The sequence below is a fragment of the Octopus sinensis genome, linkage group LG20, assembly GCF_006345805.1.
Source record: "Octopus sinensis linkage group LG20, ASM634580v1, whole genome shotgun sequence".
Taxonomy (NCBI): domain Eukaryota; kingdom Metazoa; phylum Mollusca; class Cephalopoda; order Octopoda; family Octopodidae; genus Octopus; species Octopus sinensis.
Window position 1 is genome coordinate 27,028,669 of NC_043016.1, and position 17,706 is coordinate 27,046,374.

General features: G+C 35.7%; 1 protein-coding gene across 3 annotated transcripts in view; it reads left to right on the plus strand.

The window, feature by feature from the left end:
* The window catches only part of LOC115222550 (signal-induced proliferation-associated 1-like protein 2), a 174,831-nt gene that overhangs the window by 37,327 nt on the left and 119,798 nt on the right, over positions 1-17,706 (plus strand). The window contains exon 1 of one of the 3 annotated variants that reach the window (XM_029792813.2): positions 2,605-2,764. The exons of the other annotated variants lie outside the window; for them this stretch is intronic. The gene's annotated coding sequence lies outside the window, so the exon portion shown is untranslated. Of the gene's footprint in view, positions 1-2,604; positions 2,765-17,706 lie in introns of those variants that run through there. 3 annotated transcript variants of the gene reach the window in all.

Sequence of the window (17,706 nt, forward strand, 5' to 3'; positions counted from 1 at the left end):
GTAGAACAAGATACGGCAATAGCCTGAGTTTCAGAGGTCCACAGCTCTTCAATATCCTCCCGAAAGACCCGAGAGACCTGCAAGGGGTGGATGTAGGTGTCTTCAAAATAGAGTTGGACCTCTTCCTGTCAGGTGTCCCAGATGAACCAACTTCACGGCAGGAGGTGCAGATGGGGGCAGCTGCATCACACTCTCTCATGCACAAATGTCAATTCCTAAAAGCAATCGTAAAGTAATATTATGTAGCAACACCAAATGGCGGTGCCCCAGCATGGTCACAGTTCGTGAGCTGAAACTTGATAAAATAAAATAAAAAATAAAAAATATATATATATATTATATATATATATATATATATATATATATATATATATATATATATATGTGTGTATATATATATGTATGTATGTATTTATATAGATAGATCGTTAGCCACACATTTTTTTTCTCTCCTTTTTTTTTCTGCGTCCCTTTCTGTAGAAGAGCGTAGGCTCGAAACGTAAAAGACTTTTTCTATTTTGAGCGTTATACTAATACATCTGTTTGTTTTGTACACCACCTGTCTTCGTCTTTTGTTTCTCCTCTCTCTCTCTCTCTCTCTCTCTATATATATATATATATATATATATATATATATATATATATATATATATACATACATACATACATACATACATACATACATACATACATACATACATACAATACATACATACAATACAGAGAGAGAGAAAGAAAGAATATGTAATGATCTTTATCAGGTAGTCAGTATTTGAGTGCCTTGGCATTTTGAAGCACGATGGAGATAGGTCGTTTTCGCCCTTGCTCCCTGAATATAATTATATAGATACATGTAAATAAACACACAAACACATGAATGGGTGGACAAACGAAAGATGGGCATTCAACACACTTATTGGGAGTGACATGTATGGATGAAAACTTAAAGGTTTGAAACTTAAATAGACTTAGAATCAAACTGTTTTGATCACATATATATTTATATCTCCCTAACTTTCTGATGAAAGGCGTGCTCTTTCTAACCTTGGTATTGTCTTATTTATAAATCCAAAGCGACATAGCAACATAGGGGAGGGAAAAAAATGAAACCCCCCCCCCCACAGAAATCCCGAAGTTACATGGCAACACACGAAACATTTATCAGACATCGTGTGTATATGTGTAATCTATATAATGAGGAAGGGGTGAGTGTAACGAAAAAACAATAAATGCAACAGTTGATACCGTTACGCGAACTCATGACAATTACGATGATGATATGAAGTAAAAATGTTATCGTTTGAATTATTTCTCCCAACCACCACCGCCACCACCACCACCGCTCTTCCCCAAAATGTTTGAATAATCGTGGGAAATAAAACAAATACACACTCGTGCTTATCATTCGGAGTTTTTAGGTCCACCGAAATAGTTGGGACATTTTTGTGAATTGTGAGGGGATAGGGGATGACCACATCGACCAAATGTAAAAGAAAAAATTAAAATAGGCGCAGGAGTGGCTGTGTGGTAAGTAGCTTGCTAACCAACCACATGGTTCCGGGTTCAATCCCACTGCGTGGCATCTTGGGCAAGTGTCTTCTGCTATAGCCCCGGGCCGACCAATGCCTTCTGAGTGGATTTGGTAGACGGAAACTGAAAGAAGCCTGTCGTATATATGTATATATGTATATATATATGTGTGTGTGTGTGTTTGTACCCCTAGCATTGCTTGACAACCGATGCTGGTGTGTTTAGGTCCCCGTCACTTAGCGGTTCGGCAAAAAGAGACCGATAGAATAAGTACTGGGCTTACAAAAAGAATAAGTCCCGGGGTCGAGTTGCTCGACTAAAGGCGGTGCTCCAGCATGGCCGCAGTCAAATGACTGAAACAAGTAAGAGTAAAGAGTATGAAACAACGAATGGAACAACTTATTTTTATGTGTGTTATAAGTGAAAGGCTTGGGGGTTACTGAATCACAAGATTGAAATTCCACTGTACGAAATAATAGCGTATGACTTCCAGTGAATGACCTCATATAATATCTATGCTGGTTGTAATCGGAAGGTAGATATAGATAGAACGATGGACGGATAAACGAAGGTAGGCCGTCTGAGATAGACGTGGACAGATCAAATAGACATAGATGATGATAGATAAGGTAGAGGCAGTTCAGACGTTAGATGGATGGTATAATTCAGATAGACGTAGACAAATTATATGAATTGATAGTATACGAGAGAGAGAGAAGCTTGATAATTAGGGAGAGGGGAAAGAAAAGATGCAAAAATAGACAAATATATAAACTTTGTGAGACAGCTAACTGGATGGATGGATGGATGAATATTATAGACTTACAGATTGATTGGTAGATAGTGAGAGAAAGAGAAAGAAAGAAAAAGGAAGGGTAATAGGAATGAGAACCTAGGAAGAAAGAAGAACGGGAAAGAAAGAGAATTTCAGTGAAGGGAGTATGTTGTGGCTATCTGGTAACAGCCTGGCCTACCAAACTGTAAAAGCTAAATTTAGCATCAGATGTGTGTATCTCTTTGTTGTTGTTGTTGTTGTTGTTGTTGTTTGTTGGTAGAAATGGTGGTGGTGGAAGGCGGATGGGATGGATGGAGGATCGCAAATGTAGCACTTGGCTGTTTCGCTGCTGCTAAAATGTACTGTTTACAACAAAACGAAAACTGTTGATTATATTTTCTTTTTCTTTTTTTTTTTAAATTAATCAACAACAAAGATCATCATTATTTAAGAGAAAAGGTAATTTTTATTTATTTATTTATTTATTCAATCACTCATTATATACACTTATACATAATAAGCACACATATTTTACTCACAACACAAACATGTAGGAATATACGATGTTGAAAATGTAACTCATTCATTCTACTCTAGCTTGTTTCAGTCATTCTCCTGCGGCCATGCTGTAACATCACCTCGCGCGCGCGCGCGTGTGTTTTCGCCGATCGTATCGAATCCGAATGTATTTATTTATCTATTTCCAGCCTATTTTACTGAAGACTATCGAATTACTTTGTTTAGGGGACAAACGTACAATTATAAATATAACTCACACATGTACATATCCGCAAAATTACACGTGTATAGTATATACACACACACTCACCAGTAAGTTGTAACCTTCAGGGGTGCGAAATATGCACCGAGAGAGAGTGGGGTATGTGTAAATAAATGTACATGTATGCCTGTATCGATATGTTTGTATGTGTGTATGCATGTGCGTATGTATATAATTAATGTAATGTATGCATGTAATGTATGTATGTTATGTATGCATGTATGTATGTGTGTATGTATGTAATGTGTGTGTGTGTGTAATGTATGTGTGTAATGTGTGTGTGTGTAATGTATGTGTGTAATGTATGTATGTAACGTAACGTGTGTATATTGCGTGCGTGTATATAAACCTATTTGTATCACTACAGACTGTTGTGATTGTTTAACATGGTAATTAAATTATTCTTTATATATTGAAAACCATTAATCAATTTTTCCAACTTATTATAATTAGCTCATTCAGTTAAATTGTTGCTCTTTTTCATTGTAACGTACATTGAACATCAATCGCATGAATGTCGACAATGTGGGAATCGGCTACAAGGTCATGGGCATAGTCTTTTTCTCTGAGTGATTTCTGTTATACATGAAGTGTGTATACGTATGTCTGGATATATGTGTATAAAATAACCTAGGTATGTTGTTTGTATGAACGTTTATTATATATATTCACATAACTGTAATTACTGACAGAGCGAAACGATACAGTAAGTTCCATAGGTGGAGTGGCAATGGAAAGTGAGGTGAAAAGGAAAGAACGATAAAAATACTGTATATATCAACAGTATGTATATACGCAAGAACCACATTAGAAAGGTTGTACGTAACTTTTAAGAAGTATATTAATAAAATATCGAAAACTTCTTAGGGAATACACATATATATATATGAATACACACATACACATGTCTCTCTCTCTCCCGCTCTCTCACACACACACACTAGTCGTATGTATGTATGTATATATATATATATATATGCTCTTTTACTTGTTTCAGTCATTTGACTGAGGCCTTTAGTCGAGCAAATCACTTATTCTTTGTAAGCCTAGTACTTATTCTATCGGTCTCTTTTGCCGAACCGCTAAGTGACGGGGACGTAAACACACCAGCATCAGTTGTCAAGCGACGTCGGGGGTGGGGGGACATAGACTCACATATATATATATATACAACGGGCTTCTTTCAGTTTCCGACTACCAAATCCACTTACAAGGCTTTGGTCGGCCCGAGGCTATAGTAGAAGACACTTTTGCCCAAGGTGTCACGCAGTGGGACTGAACCCGGAAACATGTGGTTCACACAGCCACTCCTAGGCCTCTCTCTAGGCCTATATACATATATATACGCACACACGCTTGTATGTATGTGTGTATATATGTTACATACATACACGCTAGTCGTATATATATATAATATATATATATATATATATATATATATACACACACATATATACACATATATACACACACACACACGCTGTTCGTTTAATTATCGTTACTTTTTTGAAGTTGCTATCTTTGTTCATTTTTCACTTATTTATCTAGCTTTGCTTGGAACTCCCCAGCTGCATTCTATTGAGGTATTTAATTCTCAGCTGTGGAATGTCTCTTGATGTCGGTTATTGAAGCACTAAACACACCTAAAATGTATACGAACTGTAGAGTTACGTTAGTTCTTTTAAGTTCCCTTTAAAAATTATATACCTTTGCTTTCGTCAGCCGGTGTGTTGATTGTGGAAGTGGTGCGTGTGTATAGTGAATATGTGCGCGTGTATGTATGTATATATGCGTGTATGTGTGTATATATATATATATACACACACACAAATACAAATACAATTGGCGCGTTGAAGGTGTTTGTAAGCCATTTAAGAAACACACAAAAGCCGTTCGATTCACTTCAACATTTAAGTTTAATTTGTCAAAATATTTTCGTCGCTAAAATCCGCGACCTGTTCACTGAGATGCAGCACAGATTTTTGTCAGTGAACAGGTCGCGGATTTTAGCGACGAAAATATTTTGACAAATTAAACTTAAATGTTGAAGTGAATCGAACGGCTTTTGTGTGTTTCTTAAATGGCTTACAAACACCTTCCACGCTGCAATTGTTTTCGTTTCAGCACACGATCTCAGATCAAATCACTTGCTATGCGAGTACACCCCCCCCCTATATATATATATATAATACTGGTGTCGATTTATATATATATATATATATATATATAATACTGGTGTCGATATATATATATAATACTGGTGTCGATTTATATATATATATATATATATATATATATACACATACACACACACACACACATACACATAGTCAGTTGTCATAGTTTAGTGGAATAAATCGACACCAGTATTTTTAAAGTTCGGTATTTATTCTATCGGCCAATTTTGCCGAGGCGCTAAGTTAAAGGGACGTAAACACATCAGCATCGGTTGTCAAGCGGTGGTGGGGGTACAAACACAAGGACTGACAAACAGATATATATATATATGTGTGTGTGTGTGTGTGTGTGACGGGCTTTTTTCAGTTTCCAGATCCACTTAAGTATTGTCCAATCCAAGGTATCGCGCAGTGGAACCGAACTAGAAACGATGTGTAGGATGCGGACTTCTTAAAACCACACAAACCACTCCACACACAAACACAATATTGTTTTGAAGCAGGGAAGTGAAATTCGTGGAATATATATATATATATTTTGGTGTATAACTTCGGCTGCACAAAGTAACTTTATTGAACCTGCCTTTGATTCTGACTAAGATTTAAACAGATAAACAAACTTCGGGCTGCTGTTAAAAATTTAAAATACGATTCATTCCACGTTGCTGGTTTATGTACGTGTATGAATTAGTGTAAAAAAATTTTTTTTTAAATGAATAAGAAACATATCTATCCGTAAGTTTTATCATTGTCATCATACTCGAGTTTATTTTGTATTAGTTTTTGTTTTCGTTGTTATTATTGCAAGTTCAACATAGTCGACAATTCTTATTTGTATCTTATTCTGATATTATAGATACTTGCACTAAATATAAAAATAGTAAACCAGAAAATCCCCCCTCCCCGCAACAAAAGCTATTACTAGCATTACTGTTAGTACTGCTACCACCAGCACCATAACGACCACTACTGCTCATTTTTACCATTATCACCACTACTACTATTACTGTTTTTGTTACAGTTTTCAATCTTTTAAACTTTGTTCCAGCTGTTTTAAAATTTGGTGCACTGAGGTAGTTTTGTATGCTAATTACACAAATGAAATTTGTTTTTGCCATAAATTAATAAATAAAAAGTTTGCAAATTTAGGGTAATTTTAGCAAATTGAAAGCCACCGAAACATTGGTGCCTTATTACCATAGTAACAAGCGAAGCTGTAGTTTGCTTATACTACCACCACGAGTATTTTCTTTGACGAGTGCCTATTTTCTGAAATTACGTTTTTGAATTTTTGATACACAAGAAAACTATGTTAATTGTTTACATAAACTGAACTATTACTTATATTTTAAATTGTTTACATGTCTGTTCTACCGTTTCATCCCTAGCCTTTATCCAAATCCCTAACGTAGTTTGTTTTGTAATTTTTCACAAGAAATTTTGTTGAGGATCCGTTCCCCACTTATATTATTTACATGCCTATTCGACCGTTTCATATGACTTATTCATTAAAATTTTTTAAAACTTCAAATCTTTACAACTTTTGTTGTAATATATTTTGCTTTCATGTTGTGATAGTTTAAACCTCGGTAACATTTTCCTGAATTTTTTTTTTTCTGGATCAAGTAAATAGCAAGATCAGATTCAGCGTGAAAAATTACACCAGTATACCAATTTTGAAATTTTAAAAATTGTGACAGCAACAGAAAACACCTCCTTCTTTTCTTCTTCTTTCCTCCTCCTTCTCCTTCTTCTTACTACTACTACCACCACCACCACCAATAATAATAATAATAATTATTATTATTATTATTATTATAAAAGGTATAGACATGGCTGCACCATAAGTTTGCTTCCCAACCACATAGTTCTGGTTTCAGTTCAACTATGTGGCAACTTGGGCAAGTGCCTTCTATTATAGACCTGGGCCAACCAAACCTTGTGAGTGGATTTGGTAGATGGAAACCAAAAGTAGTGTTTGTGTTTGTCCCCCACCACCACTTTACAACTGCTGTTGGTGTGTTTACATTCCCATAATGGCGGTGCCCCAGCATGGCCACAGCTAGTGAGCTGAAACTAGATAAATAAATAAATAAGTAGCTCGGCAACAGAAACTGATAGAATATGTATCAGGCTTTAAAAAAAGTACTATTTGACTAAAATTCAACAAGCTAGTGCCTCATCATGGCTGCAGTTTGATGACTGATAGAAGCACTAGATAAAGGATGAAATTGTTTTATAAATGCAATATCCTGGGGTAATTTGCATAGCAACAATAAAGTGCCATGGCAACTTAGTGTGAAAACGAAATGATCCAATATAAAAGAAAATAAACAATGCCTAAAGTTAAACTGTAGCTACTAAAATGGTTAAGAAAGTTGTTTTTGATTTTTTTTTTTTTAATAGCTACAATTTTTCTAAATGCAGATCGTATTAAATTTCTTCCAACCACTTGAAATTATTATTATTATTAAGGCAGTGAGTTGGCAGAATCTGTTAGCATGCTGGACAAAAATGCTTAGTGATATCTCATCTGTATTTGTTCGGAATCGAATTGCACTGAAGTTGACTTTGCTTTTCATCCTTTTGGAGTTGATAAAAATAGGTACCAGTTGAGCAAAATTACATTTACTCTAGTGAATGTAATTAGCTTGCCCCACCCCCACCCAAAAATATCAGGCTTTCTGCTTATAGTAGAAAGGATTATTATTATTATTATTATTACTTGTATTTTCATTTAGCGTCCGCATTTCCATGCTAGCATGGGTTTGACGGTTCAACTGGGGTCTGTGAAGCCAGAAGGCTGCATCAGGCCCAGTCTGATCTGGCAGTGTTTCTACGGCTGGATGCCCTTCCTAACGCCAACCACTCCGTGAGTGTAGTGGGTGCTTTTTACGTGCCACCCGCAGCTGGCAAACGGGCACGGACAATTATTTCATTAATTATTCTTAGTACATGCATGTGAATATTTAGGATACTATATACTCTTTACTCTTTTACTTGTTTCAGTCATTTGACTGTGGCCATGCTGGAGCATCGCCTTTGGTCAAGCAAATCAACCCCAGGACTTATTCTTTGTAAGCCTAGTACTTATTCTATCGGTTTCTTTTGCTGAATTGCTAAGTTACGGGGATGTAAACACACCAGCATCAGTTGTCAAGCGATGTTGGAGGGGGGGACAAACACAGACACACAAACATACACACACACACACATATATATATGTGTATGTATATATATGTATGTGTATGTATATATATGTATGTGTATGTATATATGTGTATGTATATATATGTATGTGTATGTATGTATGTGTATGTATATATATGTATGTGTATGTATATATATGTATGTATGTATATATGTATATGTATACATACATATATACGACGGGCTTCTTTCAGTTTCCATATACCAAATCCACTCACAAGGCTTTGGTCGGCCTGAGGCTATAGTAGAAGACACTTACCCAAGGTGTTATGCAGTGGAACTGAACCCAGAACCATGTTGTTCATAAGTAAGCTACTTACCACACAGCCATCATATGCCTATATATATATATATATATATATATAATATATATATATATATATATATATATATAATTAGTTTGAATCTGTAGGAGTTGTGTTTGTGGCCATATGTACTTTCATGTGTATATGCATGTGTGCCCACACCTTAATTCCTATATGACTGTTAATGTTTGCAGCTTGAGCTTCAAGTGTGTGTGTGTATAATGTATTTGTCTGGATGTATAATCTGGAATGCTGTGATAAGATCAAAAAGGCAAGTGAGTTGGAGGTGGTAGCTGTCCCCATCTCCTTGCCCCCCTTTTTTTTTTTTTTTCAACAGCGACTAATTTCCAACCCTTTTTAAAACCAATATTTTAACTTTGTTATGAATACATGTAATCGTTGCTATTTATAACTGTGTAAATGATTCCATTAGGGTATTAAATCCCACAAAACAGCAAGGCATTTTTGAAAAAAAAAATGAAAAAAAACAACAAAAAACTTCCTTCCACCCCCACCCATTTTATGACCCCCCCCCCTCAGTCATTCATTTCCAGTTCACATTTCAAAGTGAATTTATTAGTGTCGCATTACACTCTTTTGAAATGAAATATTCTCTGTTTTTGCTCAAAGAAAGAAAGAAAGAAAGAGGGAGGGAGTGAGAAATCAGTCCCCCTTTAAGCACTTATTTGATACAAGCAACCTCTACAAGTAAATTTCATCACTTTCACAACTTTATCTTTCCATCTTTCAAATACCTTTGGCAACATTAACGAATTTTCCCTTTCATGTCATAATTATTACCAGCACCTCTCATCATGATCTTTTAACACTCATTTAAACTGACATGTCCACAATCATCTTGAGCTCCAAGTCTACCATCTAAGCCATGTGTTCACCATTACCTTGAGCTCTGCAATTATTGTTGACTAAGGCTCTGCACCTGCCATCATCTAGAGTCCTATGTGTGCTGTCAACATGTTCATAGAATACCTCTTCTTCATACCAAAACTTTAATTTTTGATAAGTTACTTTCAGGTTTCTTTGGTTTGTGGTTCTGTCTCCAGATTTGGTATTTAATTTTTCTACAGATTCTGCTACAAGAACTTAGTCTTCAGAGTATTTGAGCCCTCATCAGTTTAAGCTCTTCCTTAATGGTCTGTATAATTATGATTCCCCCTTCCCCCACCTGCGCACTGAATTCATTATTTGTTGACTCTTTGTTGATAGTGTCCTTCATAATCCATTCATCCGCTCCTAGTTTTCTTGGTGACCATCAAAATACATAGTTCCACACCCTGTATATTAAGTACAAGGGCTTGCTCTTAAGTACTTCTCTTGAAGTTTCATTGTTAAAAAGATGACAATGGTAATAATTCATCCAGACACAAATTCAAACTGCATCGCCATACTGCTGTCAGTCGAATAAACTGGACTGTCTGCTGTGTCTATTTGGGAAGTCCTTCATTCCTCCATGTATTTTCCTTATTCCTCAACCTTTATAATATCACTTCCATTCCTCTTTCTTTGTGTCAGAAGTAAATGTGCTTTTATCAAACCATACATATTTCTACAGATTCTTTCTCTTACATTGCTTTTTAATCCAGAATATCTCCTGTCTTGATCATAACATTTACAAAACGTGTGCAAAACTCTTATTTTAGGCTTCTTATCTTGCTTTCTTTGTGTTATTTCATATTTTTGTTGGCTGCCCTCTTTGAGTTTTTCTAGGTTGGTCTCTTAGCTTTTATGGGGTTTTCTGTTGTTCTATTCTAAAACCAATGCCACCTTCTGCTTGGCTGGAACTTGCACCAGTCACAACTCCGGTTTGTTGTCCTTGGCAGGTTGTTTCATAAAAATTCCGTTACCTGGTATGTTATAAGTCTCTATCTCATGCTCCATCTTGTCATAAAATTCATTTTATTGCAGAATCTGATCACTTGTTTCAAATTCCATGTTTTCATCTTCCATATATATCAAAATATTATATATATATATATATGCTTATTCTATTTATTTATTTATATGGAATATGTTATACTGAAGACACAAGTGTTCAAATTTAATGTTATTAATGATTTTTTTTTTTTTACTTATTAACTTATTTAGTTCTTTGTTGGTTTGGAACAATAATGTTTATAAGTCCATTAACATTTCATGACCTTGCCTCAAACTTCTAAGTGAAGTGGTCACTGTCATATTGTTTCCTCATTGTTATAGTCAGCTGCAAGGGATCGTGGGAAGGGTGAAAGCCGATAAGAATCATCAGATTACACATTGATTACTGGTTTACTTCAAACAAAACACAAAGGACATATAAGGATATAGGAAAATCCTAAATAATAAAAAAAAATATAGGACTCTCAGTTTTAACATAGCCAATGTATGTGTGTCTGTATGTGTGTAATGAATGTATCTGTGTGCATAGGTGTATGTATACATGTGTGGTGTGCTATGTGTGTTGACAATGTGTGCGCCTGTAGTCATGATGTGTTATGTGCTGTGTGTATGCATGTAATGTGTGTTGTTGCATGTGTGCGTGTGCGTGTGTTTATACATGTCTAATTCTGGCTATTCAAACTCTAAGTTCAAATTCTGCTGGGGATTTTTCCTCTCATTTTTCTTTTCAATGGTCCAAGATCAGCAGAAATTGTGGCATAATGTCTTAGTTCATTTAATCTCTCTCTCTTTCCCTCTTTCCCTACTCTACAAACGTATATTCTACCACTATAAGAAAACCTTGTTGTTATTTATCATTTATTCACTTGACAATGCCCATGCTGTGGCACCACCTAGATGAATTTTAGTTAAACAAATCGACTCCAATAGTTATTTAAAAGTCTGATACTTATTCTATTGGTCACTTTTGCTAAACTGCTAAGTTATAGGGGATATAAATAAATGAACACTCGTTGCCAAGTACACACACACACACACACATGATGGGCTTCTTTCTGTTTCTATTTACCAAATCCATTCGCAAGGCTTTGGTTTGCTTGGGGGTTGTTGTAGAAGTCCAAGGTGCTGTGCACTGGGACTGAACCCAGAAACCATGTGGCAGGTAGCAAACTTCTTACCACACAAAAATCATTTTAGAAATATTTTACTCTCATATATAGAAAGTTCACTACGTTATATATATTGTTTGTAGGTTAATTTTTATGCTAACTTATACAACAATGACGTTGTTGTTGTCGTCTCGGCAGTAGTGTAACCTGAAAGAGAAAATGTATGCTAATACTCAGAAATGTATAACCTGTTTCATTGAAGCTATGAAATATAGTAGAGAGAGAGAAACAGGAAAAGTCTTTCCTCATATTTTTCTGTGCCATGAGCAAGTGAGCGAGACAAACCAAACGCTGTATATTTATTGTTGCCTTTGTATAATAGCAGTGAAAGAAATACAAAAAAAACAAAACAAAACAAAACAAATCTTGGCATGTGAAGTAAGTTAATGATTTGTATTACCTGTTTTTCTTTATTTACTGTGCTTGGGATGGCTGGCCTCTTGTCAGTTCCACTTCCTTTCTCTCTCATCTCACACTGCGACTCTCAGCCTCTTTACTGCCTAACCCTGCCTTTGAGACCATCTCTATGTTAATAATCTGATATATTTTTTGAGTCGTTTTAGATGGTTGGCTTCATTTTACAACAGCAACAACAACAACAACAACAATAATAATTTCTTACATAGGTGTGAGGCCAGAAATTGGAGGAAGAGAATAATGAATCATGTATCTACCATAGTACTTCTGTTTTTTTGTTTCTTCTTCTTCTTAATCAGATGGGAAGGTAATTAATGCTCATGACCATTTAAAGAGACTAGAGAGAGGGAAGGAGAGGAGAAAGGTATCCTCAAACCGAATACTTGGCTTCAATGCTTGCAACAAAGTAGGCTACTCTGCTAAAGGCTTCCAAGGTACCACTTTGCTGAAGACCTCCAAGGTACCACTTTGCTAAAGGCTTCCAAGGTACCAAGTGATAGTATTATACTGGGCCTTAACATTTTTGAGTTCAGTCCACCTGAGACTGCTCCTAGTTCTCTGGTGCAATTTTTTTTTTGACTGATCTAAATTAAAAACTTCCATCTAAATTTCTTGTTAATTTGTATTCTAAACATCATCTTAAGCCATTTTACTAAATTCTTCATTATTGCTGAAGTTGATTATAACAAAGAACAGTATATTTCAACAAAAATAAGATAATGAAAGGGTTAAATTTACTATATTCTTTACTCTTTTTACTCTTTTACTTGTTTCAGTCATTTGACTGTGGCCATGCTGGAGCACCACCTTTAGTCGAGCAAATCAACCCCAGGACTTATTCTTTGTAAGCCTAGTACTTATTCTATCGGTCTCTTTTGCCGATCCTCTTAGTTACGGGGACGTAAACACATCAGCATTGGTTGTCATGCGATGTTGGGGGGGGGGGCAAACACAGTCCCACAAACATATACATATATACGACGGGCTTCTTTCAGTTTCCGTCTACCAAATCCACTCACAAGGCTTTGGTCGACCCGAGGCTATAGTAGAAGACACTTGCCCAGTGTGCCACGCAGTGGGACTGAACCTGGAACCATGTGGTTGGTAAGCAAGCTACTTACCACACAGCCACTCCTATGTCTAAGCAGAAATGATTTCTCTAGTAGTAATTTAGAAGCATTGAGATGTATTGATAACTCTCAATATGTTGAGTACCCCACCTCCTTGTATGGATAAAAGTGAACCAAAGTCAAACCATGCATTTACTGTATCCTGGATCTTTTTTATCTTTCACTTGTTTCATTCATTAGACTGCAGCCATGCTGGGGCATAGCCTTGAAGAATTTTAGTTGAACAAATTAACCCCAGTACTTATTTTTTATTTTAACACCTTGTATTTATTCAAGAATTTCCTTTTGTTACAGGGATGTAAATACACCAACACTGATTGTCAAGTTATGGTGGCGCGCGCACGCACACACACCACACACACCACACACACCACACACACACACACACACACACACACACACCACACACACACACACACACTACTACTACTACTGCTACAAACTTTCATCTTATAAAACAAAATCTAGATTTGCATTTAGGTTCTTGGTTCAGTCCCTCTGCACAGCATCTTGTGCAACTGTTTTGAATAGTGTCAGGTTAATGAAGGAGGCCTTGTGAGTGGATTTGGTAGATGGAAATTGAAAGAATCCTGTTGTGTGTGTGTGTGTGTAGTTGTCTCCTACCACTGTTTGACAACCAATGTTGGCATGTTTATGTCCCTGTATCTTAGCAGTTTGGCAAAAGAGACTGATAGAATAAGTACCAGGCTTAAAAAAAAAGTACTCAGGTCAGTTCATTCAACTAAAATTCTTAGTTTAATGACTGACACTGAATAATATATAATTTAACCCCTTAGCTTTTAAACAGGCCATATCTGGTCAAAATATCTACCTGTTTTATGTTCAAACTGGTCAGATCTTGGGCTCTCAAACCAACCCTACAATGTCATTTTAAAAATTAAGTCAACTCATCGAAATCTCAAAGCTGCAAAATAATGCCTGATTAATTTAAAACAATGTAAATAAATAAGAATTATATTTGACAAAATAATGTGAATACTAGAGGGATAAAAAAACTAGTGATGATCTCTGACAGAAAAAGAAAAAAAGCTTAATAGAATTTATGAAGTAAGATAAGTTTTATTGTCATAAGAAGTGAGTTCTGACGGTTTTTCTTTGAAGAAATGATATGTGTACACACATCTCCCAGTTTGTTCCATTTGTTATAAATCAATGTTGACTTTGAGGAGTAGAAATAGTAATATTTGATACTTTTTGTGAGATTACTAATAATGTGAGGGATGTGTTCATTTTCTTCAAAAGAAAAGTCCCTGCCTTACAACATGAGAACTTGGCGCACACACATCTTATTTCATGAATTTTGTGTTTACAGCACACATATTTTGTGTTTACAACATGAATTTATCGTATTTTATGAATTGAAATATAATCATTTGACTGGAAAAAATTCCCTTTGATGATAGTTAAGATTTCTATGCAGGGAATACTTTCTTTAAAACTAGATATCTACATTCTTACTCATCCCCTTTTGTACTTTCTTTGGTTCACAGAACTAGTTTAGGAAAGGAATGCATAAAAAATGTAGTTGCTTTCTTCATAAAAGCTTGAAATTGTCAGTCAACATTCATTTATGTAATACATGTGTGTGTGTATGTGTATATATATATAATATATATATATATATATATATATATATAAATAATAATAACAATAATCATATAGGCAATCAAAATAGGTATAGGAAACAGGTATATAGCTGTAAAGGAGATTTCTATGGAAGTAATCAGTGGACTTGAAAGACAAAGGAGATGTGGTCAGAGTATGTTTTCAAAGTGCATGGAAGTTAATAAAGAGTAGCAACAGAAGATTGGAAGATTAGGTAAGGGGTAGGGACTTTTTAGTCTTGTGAGTTACATGGCAACCTCAAATTAATGCTGGTACCATGAAGAACTATCCAGTACACCTTTTTAGAGAAGTTGGTGTTATGAAGGGTATCCAGCTGTAGAAATTGTTCTGAAGCAGACTTTCGAGCTCAACACAGTCCTTCTACTCACCAAATCATGTCACTGTCCAACCCATTCCAGCTTGGAAGCTGAATGTGTGCATGCGCACAAGCACACACACAAGCGCACATGTGCATGTGCATTTTTTATGTTATAATAAGAAAAATTTAACATTAACTGAAGGGTTACTCAATACTTTTTGTAGAGCACATTTATTCTTTAACAAGAATAGTTATTAATGGTGACTTTAAAGTTTCAACTGGCTAAACCATCATTAGACTAAATATATATATATATATATATATATATATATATATATATATATATATATAAAAATATATATATAAATGCATAGATAGATAGGGGTGACTGATAAGAAGCTTGCTTCCCACTGCGTGGCACCTTGATAAAGTATCTCCCTCAGACCAACCAAAACCTTATGAGTGGATTTGGTAGATGGAAACTGATAGAAGTTTGTGTATGTGTGTGTGTGTGTAGATATATATGTAAGTGTGTGTGTCTTTGTGTCTGTGTTTGTCAACTGCTTGACATTGGTGTTGGTATGTTTACATCCCTGTAGTTTGCAGTTTGGCAAAAGCAGCCAATAGAATAAGTACCAGGTTTTAATTTTTTTTTAAATAAAAGAAGTCCTGGGGTCAATTAGTTTGACTAAAAAGCATTCAAGGCAATGCCTCACCATGGCCACAGCCAGTTGATTGAAACAAGATAAGATTTATACACACACACACACACACACACACATATACATATATATATATATATATATATATATATCTTTTCTCTTCTTACTTGTTTCAGTCATTTGATTGCAGCCATGCTGGAGCACCGCCTTTAGTCGAGCAAATCGACCTCAGCACTTATTCTTTGTAAGCCTAGTACTTATTCTATTGGTTCTCTTTTGCCGAACCGCTAATTTACGGGGACGTAAACACACCAGCATCGGCTGTCAAGCGATGTTGGGAGGACAAACAGACACACAAACACACATATATGTATACATATATGCGATGGGCTTCCTTCAGTTTCTGTCTGCCAAATCCACTCACAAGGCTTTGGTCGGCCCGAGGCTATAGTAGAAGACACTTGCCCAAGGTGCCACGCAGTGGGACTGAACTCGGAACCATGTGGTTGGTAAGCAAGCTACTTACCACACAGCCACTCCATATATAAATAAAATTAAGATAGTTGATAAACATTCCCTTCAAAAATCTGTCTGTCATATTAACATCTTATATTTAATCTAACGGGTAAGCTGGGACTCTGTTGTCACTTGATCTCTTAGAAATAGTAACCAAATCACCCCACCCCTTTCCCAATCAAACACATCTTAATCCTAGATGATATAGTTCAAGGTACACTGTTCTTAAAAAACAAAACACATACACAGAGGATACTCTCTCCTGGTATGATCATTGCTCTACTGGATGGATGAGAGGTGGTTTAGAGTTGAAAAATTTATTTATACACTTAGAGTTGAATCAATAGTGTAACCATGATGTTCTGGTGAAACAGCTTTTTTTATTTGCATTGATTTTGTGTATTGTATGGTGGGGGTGGGGGTTGAAAAGTTTTGGTTTTGTGTGAAAGAAAATACAGGAGGATCACTCAATTATGATTTTATTCAGCATATTCCTCTCCCAGATTCTCTAAGTCCTGTAAAAGAACTCAGAAAGGAACTTTTCAGCATCCTCTTGTATAGTGCTGAGCATATATACTAATGCAAACATTTAAGCATAATTTCTTCTACTCTGAAATTAATACTACATGAAGAAGGTTGCCAAATAGCCTTAACCCTTTCATTACCGTATTTATTTTGAGATGCTCTGTGTTTCTTTCAATTATTTTAAATATAACAAAGAATTTAATAAAATAACTTAGTTACCATTAAGGTAGTGTTAGGAACATAAATTGTGACTAAGGTTTGCTGGAAGATTTTAATTCAAAACTTATGAAAACAAGACATTTGTACTACAGAGCCAGAGGCGGTTTTGGCCGGGTTGGTAACGAAAGGGTTAATCCTAAGGACCCATGTGATTAAATAAATATTTATTTCACCTATCATATCTCCTGACTTTTCTGTGGTGTGTGTGTGTGTGTGTGTATATCCAGCCATGGGATAGGTGATTTGGCAGGAGTTCGCAACCCAATGCCAAGAGATTAAAATATGATAGAGGAACAGAAATGGGTCCCTTGCTATAGAAGAGATGCATGGCTAGCTCTGTTGGAAAAGATAGGTAGGTATATAGATAGATGGTGATGTGTCAGGGCATATATACTGAGGGAGAGGGGGGAGAGACATTCATCATCTATAACTGTTGCTATGTGTGCATG